Below are 12,185 nucleotides of genomic sequence, written 5' to 3' on the forward strand. Positions count from 1 at the left end.
CACAAGATGACAACTGTACACAACATAAGATGTGCTGGAATCATGTTATTTATAACGATGTTTGTAATTCACCCAATAAGAAATTCTGAGTAAAACCAAGAAATGCCTTCTTTGTCTAGTTGACAAAAAATCACTTTCACAAAAGTGCACATCACCACCCGCGTTTTGGATCCCCCTTCTGTTTGCACGCAGAGGGAGCCAGAAGATCTGACCAGTGCCCCTCAAAGCTCATTGACTCTTCTCAGAACTCTTCACAGTGTGTTTCTCTAGGAGCTTTGCAAAACTTGAATTCCTCCTTCACTGCTGCTGATGTCAGCCGATTGTTTTCATTATGTTAGAGGACTGCCGTGATTCCACGGACAAGGCTGCAGCTCCACTTCCTGCTAATTTCAAGATAACCAAAAACAAAGGAACAATCAGTGTGCTGCAGCTCTGCGTTCCCTTGAGTTGGTTTGTCTTTTCCTTGTTGATTTGTAAAATCCTGATTACACGTCATTGTTATTTTATCTGAAGGAGCCCAGGTCAATGTGGGGAGGTCTGACTATCATACAAATAACAAAGAGTGATTGATCACAAACATTGAAGTGTCTACGGCAATCTCATTATATTGGGATCACATGCCTTAATGTCCTTATACATTTTTTTCAGCCTTATTAACTTTCACTGTAAAGCAGCAATGCAATGGTTGATAGTTCAATGCACTCAACTTTTTTACAGTTTAAGTTTGTTAACAAGTGAACATATTGTTGGAAGGTTATATGTTAGCAAAGAAAAAAATAGGGTGATTCAGTTGTTTACAAGTACTTCTGAAGTGTAATTAGAAAAAAACAAAACAGATAGTTTGTCTTTGCAGTTGTAAAGTAAATATAACCATATTTGCAAACACACAATTATATTTAGTTGGCAAGGCAACTCAGCATCTGGTATTTTACTGGACTGAAATGAAAAACATTTAGAGGCCCTTTAGAACAACTGTCTGTAATTCAGTCTAATTATGAAAGAGCTAACATGTGGCTTCCTCTTTTCATAGGAGGGGCACATCTGCTCATCATGAGCAGGCCCTTATTTCAAAGTGTGACCAGCATTAATACAACTCAATAAGTACCTCCTCGTGTCCTTGAATAACTGAGGAAAAGTATGAATTTCAGAGAAATGTAAATTGTAAATGTATGGCCCAGGGTGTACTAGATGACTTTGTCAATGCCTGAAAAGTCTGAAAAGTCTGAAAAGTTTTCACTGTAAACAATGTACATAAAGGTCCACTTATCTTGTGCTGTGTATACACTCAATTTAAGTACATAGTTAGCTTTGCAACGTTGTGTAAAGGTTTGTTTTACTGCCTTATAAATGTCTTGTTTTATAAGACTTTTTATCCCAAGATCTCGACAGTTACAAAGATTGTGATGGAAGTGTAATATGAAAGGCAAGAGCACAGCGTTAGCTGATGATGTGGGCTTGGGGTCCACGGGGAATGCTGCATGGTCTTCACACCCCCATGTGTTAGGGAGTGCTGGAGGGAGCTCAGGCGCACAACAAGCCCAGGAGTAGACTAGCCAGGCTGGGCCTCTCCTCCAGGGTTTAGTAGGTAAATTCAAGGTGATTTAGGCAATTGGCTTCACTACTGGAACAAAGGTGGGCTGCCCTACCAATCAGTAAGTAGGTTGCTGCAATGAAGTGACTTTTAAATTGGGCATTTCAAATTGACTAAAAAAGAAAGCTTTATTACACAAGAATGGACAACTCCAGTCCTGGAGGGCCATTATAATCCAGGTTTTACAGCTATTTATAACCAGGATGGAGGTTTAATTCGATCAATTGAACTACTAAGAAAACCTTGCGTTTATTAAGTTTTGGATATCAATTAGGGATAGTATGAGACGTTCCCCAGTTCTCAGCGAGAAGCTGCCACAAGCACTACTTGCCTATGAGACATCCATTATAAAAGTTTGTGTAAAGCATAGTGAAGGCATGGTAAATCAGCCAAGTAAACCAGCATAGTTAAAGCATGATTGAGACTGTAGTTAACCATGATAAAAGATAGTATATGCATTGTATAACCATGTGAAACTGCACTCTTAAGCATTACAGCACAATACACATATACTGTAGATCAGAGCATCCAGGGGCTGACAAAAGTCATTTCGTTACAAACTTGGGATGTGCTTTCATACGTATTCTAGTAACCATGTCACGTGATTTAAGTTTTAAGGGATGCTTAGTATAGGTGTTGGTTTAATGCAGGGCTAGGTAACTCCAATCCTGGACTGCAGTGCCCTTTTATTACAAGTGTATGAGGTATAATTAAAAAGTACATTGGCACTCGGGGAGGGTTTTCATTTTATTTAATAACTGGTTTCTTGTAATAGTTAAGAACTATCATGTCCTTAACTATTTAGAAATGCCAAAGTCACCTATCCTTGTTTTACAATGTACCCTAATTCACATGGACTTCTCTGGTGGTCAATGTGATAACCATCCAACACACCATAGTGTTTCTGTAAAACTGCTGCAAACCACAAAGAAAAAGCTTTTGTCAATCTGTTTGGTTAGTTGGCTATGATGATCGAGATGTTGTCACTGATATCCAGCTTGGCACAACACCCCAAAAGACTGCTGTGTCAGCATCCTTCCAGCCAGAACGCTTGCAATAAATTATTTTGCTACAAGCACCTTTTTATCGTTAGTATGTCCAAGACCGCGAGGAGGACTTTGATGTCTTTGTGATGTGTTCTGAGTACTAATGGAATCTGTACTGTATTAAAAATGCATTGGACAGTGAACATGTTTTATGCACTTGTCACTGAATTACAAAATGTGTTTTCTACAATTTCTATCAATATGCATTGCATTATATCTGCCTGGTTTGGATTACAGGTCAGCTCAGACTAACGGATTTGGGTTAATAAGAGTCTATTGTACTGTGAGAAACAGCTATAGTAATAATAATAATCTACTCTGTATAAGGCTGTTATTTTATTGAGGGGGTTCTGGTGACAAGCTAAAATACAAGAGCAAAAGGAGAGCAGTTTATTCATGTTACCAGAACCATAATAATAATAATAATAATAATAATAATAATAATAATAATAATAATAATATGACCTATGACTGCAACAACTTAAATCTTTAACATCAAAACCTGTTTTATAAGCACTGAAGACATTTAGCAATAGCTACATCCATAAGAAAAAAATAAATGTTGGATTACATTTTTAAACTTCTGTATTTCTTGTCTTTTTGTTTAGCACACTTATTTGATTTCAGTCTTCATTTGCCCTGTAATTGTACATGTTTTCACTATTTACCTACGCAAATGTAAACTTCACAGAAATGCCTTGCATCTGTCTACATGTGAAACTGCAAACCTCAACATGAACAAAGCAGTAGTACGCACATACAAATGCATGTAAAATTCCTCCTTATAGTCTTTAGGTATTTAATTAGAATTCACTTGTGTTCTCTGAACTTGCTACCAAACATCATAGCTACTCTCCTAACTCATCACATACTCACACGATGCACCCAGACGTACACAAAACTGGCATGTTGTAATGCAGTAGTAGATATGGTTTTCACCATAATCACATAGATTGTGTTGGGTTTCATTGGTCTTATAAACATCAGTGGCTAAAGCAGGTTTCCATGTGTAAACTGTGTCTGAGGTTCTGATTTAACAAGGTTGTGTCTAACCAAACTGTAGTTACACAACACAAAACCACCAGTAATTAAGGGTAATGTAGGTAGGTGTTGTCACTTTGCAGACACATGGCATTGGATATATTTGGCACTAAATATTGCAGTGATTAAATGCTTTATTTCTTTTGTGTTTAAGCCAAGCATTTAGGATCCTTCAATTAGATTTGTTTCTTCCATGCTTTATCACCATTTTATTATTTCTTACCGCTGTTTCTTTGAGCTCTCTTTTCTGGAAGCCAGTATTAAACAATTACAAATCTATATGCATACATTTCAGTTTAAATCGAGCTTTGGGGATGCATAAAATTCTACCTCTTTGCCAGTTCTTCTCAAAACACACATTATTTGATAGAATTAGAGATTTTTCTCCATGAAATCAGAGTGACTGCACAGAGAATATATCTCAAATGAATATTTAAAGTTAGCTTCAAATTTAGATTATTTTTTTTCCCACCAGACACAGCAATTAGTTAAAAACATGAAGTAATATTTTTGTAGATTACTTGTATTTTCCGTGTTTTTCTGGGGATTTTTTTGTTCGATTGCAGTCACGATAGTGAGCTGGAACTTGTTTGTTTGAATCCCATTCGCACCAATTTGCCGATCTTGATTAACAAGTCTACTGCAGAAGCAACATTCGAGCTGGAAAATGTAAACTGGGTTTTTGGAGCTGCAATGATTTAGTCACTTCGTCGTACTATGTCAAGCTCTACTGGCTAGGTGCTCGGTGTGTCAAGCAGACACCAACAGGGCTGGTCTTTGTCCTTCAGAGACCGATAGCTGACTGACATACTGTCGAGCTCCTGGGTGTAAAGAAAGGCTTGGTGGTGGGATTTAAAGAAGCCCGCTGACTTTCAGTCCTCCTGAGTTGTTGCGGGTAGTCGCTGCTGTGATGGAACGTAACATTCTAAATTGGGAAGGAAAAAGGGGGTAAAATAATTGGTCACAATGTGTTTCCTTTTTTTCACAGCAGTAGTTTAGGCTTCTGCAACAGTAAAAACATAGCAAACCTGAACACATTTGGGTAACAGGCAGTAGTATAAAGTAAAGTTATAGTATACAGAAGACCCTCCACTATATAACTCTTGAGATGCAGGATATATAAATTGTACCTTTCATTTTAGAACAACTGGGAAAATATGGCTCCAGAAAGCAGCCCTTTGTGTCCAACACAGGATATGACAGTGCAAGTTGCATCATAATCAACATGCATACTGTAGATGTTTTAGGGTTGTTTTCTTTCCTCCGTTGAAAATGTCGGTTGGGTTTTCTTATTAACATGGTTACGTGGTCATTCACATTCTCATCTCAGCCGTGGTAAGAGAACCCAAGGAGTGCGTCCCTGCATAGTCCCACCAGCGCAGGGGAACTAGAAACATAAGTGTGCCTCTGTGTTAGTGGAAGATCCAGTTGCCAGGAGCTGAATTGAAGCTCTGTTTCGCTTCTGTCTGCAAACCTGCTAAATTACTGTTACTGGCTGTTTGCTGAGGGTGGGGTGATGGTGGCTTTATTTGGAGGAGGAATTTCACAGCACACACCAGAGCCAGCGGACATGGATTAGGTAAGGTGCAAGTCTCAATCCGTTACTACAGAGAAAACCAAGAGCAAATATCTAGCTAGTACCTTCCCAGCTTTGTTTTAAAGATGCACATTTTTTAATCTGCCACATATACAAAACATTGGCCTTCACAGATGTAAGTATAGGCGGATCTAGTATATACCTCGCCCTTAAACTCATAGACCCTCTCTAGCTCCAGGCTATCTCCATAGTATATTTTATTAGTTAATAAAGGGGGCCAAGAAACCACCCATGGGGGGAAGCAGTATTGATATTGAGTTAAAGAGAATTTCTGCTGTTTAGATTAAGAAAAGTTACCAAACACTGCATGTATACACTTCTGCTTTTAAAGACAAAATTACTTTGTACTATACTTTACTGTGGAATGAGCCTTCACTAATTCATTACCTGTAATATTTCACAGTGTTTTTATGTGTAAATCAGATTGCAAAATAAGATGGGAGCATTTCCTCTCCCAACTTCCCTAAAGGACTTAAAGTAATTGTAGCTAACACAATTATTCCTTAGCCATGTTGCACTTCCATTAGATAGAGACGTCTCAAATATACAGAAGCACATGTTATAGCACAAATGATCTGGTATCTGGTTCTACTTTAGGTTAAAGGAATCTTTCAATTCTGTGCCTTATTCTTGAGGTATCTGCTTACACTTAGACTCCCTGGGTCATTTTACCTCAGCAGTGTCTTCTGGGACAAACGTTACTGGCTGAAAGCATGTCAGTCAATAGGAGAAGCTGATGATTGGTTATTTACAGGAAAGAAGCCGAAGGGGTGGAGATAATTTCACTCCACAGCTGAAATGGCCCAGGACGTGCAAGACAGTCTAAAAGCATGGCTTCCAAACAGTTTTATTTAACTTTGTATAGTACCAGATATCATGTTTTAAAATAAAAATAAGCGTGTTTCTTTCAAAACTGCGCATTTGAGACCTATAAAATGAACATTGAAATAAAATTGTATGGAACATGCAGGACTTCTTAGAAGTTGTTTAGTATGCCTAACTAAAGCAGAAAGTGGTCTAACGTTTTCACACGAGTGTCAATTGTTTCTATATCATGGATGAAATTCTCACATTCTTAGATTTTCATGCAGGTAAGTATATAAAGGATATAAATGAGAAATATTGAGGGGTTCTAATACATTTGCACAGTACTGTATATCTGGGTGAATCACTTTGTAAGTGTGTTTGGGGGTTAATGTAGTTTGGGGTAAGTAAATTAGTAGGTGTCATACAGTATTTGACTCTAAGACACTTTTACAAAACCTGATGTGATGTGTCATTAACTAATTGTGTTGTGAGACGTTGTGAACTTTACCAGAAGACTGGTGGTTCCTTTGAAGACGAGGTTGGGGGGTACGTTCTCATATTTCATGGGAAACCACCTAAAGGATCTCACTTGATTACTTTACAACTTGAACTACAGCCTCTGAACTATAGCCTCTGAACTCGTTAAATATAGATGTGTGACAGGGTAGTTTCACTGGCAAGCATGTTTCTATTAGGGAGAGAGACTCGGACACAAGAAGCTGCAGTTAAGCACTATTGCGTACGTTTATTACAAACTAGACCAACAAAATACTAACAAACAAATGAACAGGCACAAGTGTCAAAAGAAAAGGTCTAAACAAAACACAGGAAAAACTACTGTCCCTATATCCTAGTATTTACAGAGCATAGCACAGCACAGCACACATCTCAAAGCTTAACCCTAGCCCTAACCTTCACCACCACTAACTCCAACATTAATTTAATATTAACAACCGTGATTACCCTTTTTATACACCTGTGGCTGGAGCCTAATTTACCATTAATCACAACCACATAGGCTATGCTCTACTGTAAATAATGACATAATTTTAGTTGTGACATGCTCCAAAAGTCTCCTTTCGGTTCATCGCTATAATTTTCGCAATTAAGCCAGTAATTGGTTCAATTAAATAACTGAGAGATTGGTTGAAACGAAAACCAGCACCCTCAGTAGCTTTCCTGGACCGGGTTGGAGACTCCTGTTGTAGAGTGAAAGAATAAGGGTTCTGAACGTAGTGACCAGGAGAGACTTCACTAGGCAATCTGGCCTGAGGACAGGGCCTCTCTTCAACCAGTAGTGGGATGACTAAGAGGCCATCTTTGTGAACTAACTTCAAATAAGTAAATAAATAAAGGCAGCTTCTGTTTAATGACAGTCTCTTCAGTAGGGTGGAAACGTTTCCATGTCCTCCCACTGTAATTAATCATTTTCAATCTGGGGTTTGTACAGTAGCATGCGTACAGCATTGCTCTGTTTGAAGAGAAAGCATCGGACAGTGCTCTCACTGCTTTCTGCCCTAAGTAAGCAGTAGAAATAGCATCCCTCAATGTTTAAACCCAAAGCCAACATCCTATCGTTCAAGAAAACAGTAACTTTATTGCAAAGCAAACTAGTCACATGTCAGATGTAAATATATACCCAGAACAGAGAAGTGTGAATTTCTGTCTGAAATACAGCAATACAGTCAATATCACTGGTTTTAGTTAATACCTTGTGGATCGACCTTATGCCTTGTGTGAAACACACATCTGAAACCAAGCATCCTTGAATGAGTAGCAATCTTCTCCTGATTGCGACATGAAAAATGAAAAAAAAAACTATATGAACATAATTTAGATTGATTTGACTTGACTTGCAACACCATTGATGCAATTGCCAAACTGTCTTCGCAGATAATAGTCATGTGACTTTCAAACAAAAAATGAGAAAACAATAATTTTGGTTAAAAAAGTTCTCTGAATTACAGAAGTAGGTCCTGTTCGAATACGGCATCTTGGAAGTTCATGGTATAATGACTCACCGCTTGTGGGGTCTCTGTGAGGGGTCCTTGGCGGTCGTCCATCAGCGGGAGATTCGCTGCAGATTCGGTGAAAAGCCAGAAACACACAAACACAGTGTTTCAGGGAATTCAATTTAAGACTGTTATTATGTCACCTTTGTCTGATTGGCCTTGGTACATCTCTGGGATTCATTATTAATGGGAGTAGGGACAACTAGCCTATTAAAAAAGATTCTTTCATGGTTCTTTATTTTGAATAAATATATTCTTACCATGCTTCAAGATGCTGTAGCTGAGGCCTTGATGTGATCTCCACCATGTCAAAACCTGGGATGTGCTTTTTATTTGCTCCAGTTTTCTCCCTCTGAGGTCGGTGACTCTTAGCCCCCTATCTCATTTTATCAGGTCTCACCACGTTGAAGCTGACTCTCCTCTTGGAAATAGAGGGTGACCTCTGGGCCAAAAAATTGTACATTCGGTTTAATCTATACAGACATTGCTCTTACCTGATCATTGCACTTTCGGTTTAATCTACACAGACATTGCTCCTGCCTGGCGAAAGAGGGTTGTGAAAACAGACAGACAACATTCTGTGTTCTTTCACATGACCTGCATGTTTAGAGGTGTTGCTTCCAAAGACCAAGATGTCCCAGATCCCAGCTGAAGCTGCCAAAACCTTACAACACTGGAATGAGACTCAGAAATGCAATTTAAATTGCAACATATTAACTCGCTGGGACTGACTGTTATACTTCAATTAAAGCTGGCTATGCAGTGATGGAGATTTTCAATTGGGTCAGTCATGAGTGTTTGTTATGTATGCAGCTTCATTTTACATTGGTATCCTTTTACTCCATCATAGGTATCCATAGTTATGTGGGACAAATAAAAGAATGGTGCATTGGTTTATAAAATAGTATAGTGGGAATAATCTCATTCCAACACGCACAGTTATGTCACCATACCAGCACACCTTCATACCCATTCTGCCCGATTCACTTGACAACCAATTGACTTTAAAGGGGTTCAGTAGGGTTGGTGGTGCCATTTTATAAGTAACATTGCAGGGTGTTCAGATATGGTCCAATATCCATAGGCCTAGGCTGTTTAACGGGATGTGGCATCGCCTCAGATCTTGGACCGTAACTGTTGTGTGTTATTCCTTTCTTCTAAGCACATGTGTATACTGGTCACACCTGTACTAAGATGGTAACTTGGTATGGGTATGAAATATCAATGTAATGTTATGTACCATGTTGCTGTTTAACCAGATTGCTTGTTGAACATGTTCTAACTTGTGTCCTTTATCTTAGAGAGCTACAAACAGCTGCAGTATCTCAACAGCCAAAATTAAAAACACAGCTGCTGTTCGTATTTTTAAGTGATTTTCCTTTCATTTATTACTGACTAGTCTGTCTGACCAATTATACACCCCCACCTTAGTGGGGTTTCGTTCCTAATAATAATAATAATAATTTGGCCTGCAGTAGGATTTATTTATTTAAATCTGTCCCCCAGTGCTGCATAAAAACACATAACAAGACAAAAATAAAATACAATATAATGGTAGTAGAAATGAATCAGTTATGAAGCATACTTCTAATGTTAAACAAATGATAGCTCAGCATTTCTGTGCACATTCAGAGCCTGTTAAATGAATTGTTCCCAAGCTAGGAGGTTACAGAAGTGTCTGGAGGAAGTGGTGATGTATTCAGCCATGCGACTCACTGGAAAAGCAGGAACGCCAAAAATGATAAAACAAAAAAGTTTGTGCCAAATCATAGTTTGGATTAGAGCTGAGGTATCCCGAGCAGCTCCGAGTGAAATCCAAACAGCTGACAGCGATGTTCAGGGCCATCGATTCCATTGAGAGCTGACTCACTTATACCGAAACTCCCACCCGCTTTAATTGCTACCCACTAGGGTTGCAGCTGTGAACTCTGACTAAACTACGGCAACTTTGCGCATTGGTGACTCAGTACTTAAGCGCTTCTTTTAGGTACTCAGATCATATCTAGTGCTTCTGTTTATTTACCTTTTTCTGTTTGTGTGAATTGATCAGTTCTTTCTGGTATTGCCCAAAGCTGCTATTTTGGAATTTTTGATGCATTGAGGCTTTTGAGAACTTCTCAGCCCCTATGGGAATTATATGCCGTACACCTTCCATTGAAGTAAACTGCACCATGAACGTGCTAGTGAACACTCAATCAATGGTAGTCTCTGGTTATAGGATATGGCAATGTGTATTTGTTTTTTAATGCTAGTTTTACCTATCAGTGAAAAAAGAATCGGCGAACATCTTTTATTCTCTCTTTTCAATGCTGTATTTTCAATGACAAAACTGTCCACATTGAAAATATGCAATATGCAATATGCAACAAAATACCAGAAGTTTGACGCCTTCGGATTGCCTTGCTAGTACCAATCACTGTTTTTTTCCAAACTATCTTTTATACTACGATCTTATGTGATGGTTTTGTTATCATATTAAAACCAATTACGCTAGCTGGATCTATTTTACATCGGAGAAATCCTCAGTTTTTGCAGGTTTACTATTAGATTTAAATCATGGTAAACATTTCATATTTTTTCTCAACTGGTTGCTGTTCTACTAACTGGTTATCTGGTTGCTGCAAGTTTTAAAAAAACAATTGAAATATATCTAACTGGAAAATGTAGAAAATTGACGTCAGTTTCTGTGCCGGCAAAATCTGTGATATTCCATAATTAACTAACCTTGAATACACTGCTTTGATCTGGGACATTTTTGAGGCTTGGATATCCTCATCCAGTTGCTATAACTGTACTAAAGTTGACAACTACATTTTAATTTAGGGCCATTAAAAAGATGCAGACAAACAAAACCCTTTGTTTAAAACATGAAATATCCAGTTCACTGTTACAAGTTACTGTTATTATATATATATATATATATATATATATATATATATATATATATATATATATATATATATATATATATATATATATATATATATATAACATAGCTCTATTGGTAAGAGTATTAATAGGGTCTTCCCTAGTATCATGCCTTATAAATATGGTTCTTTTTACTTATTATACTATTTACTTTAAGCACCGGTAAATGAAATCGTGGCCAGTATTATACCGCAGTAGTGTGGCTATTTGTGTATTTCTAAATGGTTTCCACTTCCCTTCTGTCCAATTTAAAAAGAAAATAACAACACGCTGATCTCATGGGTGTAGCTTAAGAGATTCTTGGACACAGATTATATGAGAGTCCCAGGATGGAAAGGCAGGGTGCGTTGAGGTCAGGAGGTGGGCTCGCAGAGCTATCAGGGTAGTTCTCATGTCTGCACTGCTCCTGAATACAGCCTATTGCCATTAATTGTCACTTACATTTCCTCACACTCCATTAGTCCTGGAACTGTATGTAACTTTTAGCTGTTACAGCTTCACCTGGTAAACTACTTAATGTCTTTATTACAAACATCTGTTCTGAATTTACATTTACTCAACCTCTCTAAAACATTCTGGGTTTTCTAATTGTTTATTAATCCGCCTTAAATCGCATCCTTTACTAGACTGAAGAGGCTTAATTCTGTTAATTATTTAATCCTTCCCTGTATATCAAATTCAATATATCAAAATCAATTTGAGATATCTCAAATTCAATTCGAGATATCTCAAATTCAATTTGAGATATCTCAAATTGACTTCCTGTCATGTTTGAGATATCTTGAATTGAATCACAGAGATGATGAACCGAGTCTAACAGACAAATAGTTACCAATCTACAGACCTACTATTTTACACAGATGTTTTTTTTGCTAGTTTTAAATTCTGTCCGAAAGTAAACACCATAAAAAGTCTACCGAGCGTGTGTGCGTTGTACATGGCAGTTAGCTGCTTTGTAGCAGTGTGGTTTACTGTAACAGCTTGGAAATCTCACGTTTTTAAATGTATGCTGTGGACTCTTTACACTGTTTGCTATGGTAAAGTTGCTCAGTAAACAATTAATTTACTTTGCTGTACTATACTTTTACCACAGTTTACCACAGTAAACACTTGAAGGGACAATACCACAAGCCAGTGCAGTTATATCCAGGTACAGCACTCAT

General features: G+C 37.9%; 1 long non-coding RNA gene across 1 annotated transcript; it reads right to left on the reverse strand.

Moving 5' to 3' along the window:
- Positions 1 to 3,284: 3,284 nt before the first annotated feature.
- On the reverse strand, positions 3,285 to 8,601 carry LOC121307473. Its single transcript, XR_005948341.1, has 3 exons — positions 8,355 to 8,601; positions 8,104 to 8,159; positions 3,285 to 4,603 (listed from the first exon to the last, which is right to left on the reverse strand). It is a non-coding gene; the product is annotated as an uncharacterized LOC121307473 (long non-coding RNA).
- Positions 8,602 to 12,185: the final 3,584 nt, after the last annotated feature.

This window comes from Polyodon spathula, chromosome 56, assembly GCF_017654505.1.
Source record: "Polyodon spathula isolate WHYD16114869_AA chromosome 56, ASM1765450v1, whole genome shotgun sequence".
In the NCBI taxonomy this organism is placed as follows: Eukaryota; Metazoa; Chordata; class Actinopteri; order Acipenseriformes; family Polyodontidae; genus Polyodon; species Polyodon spathula.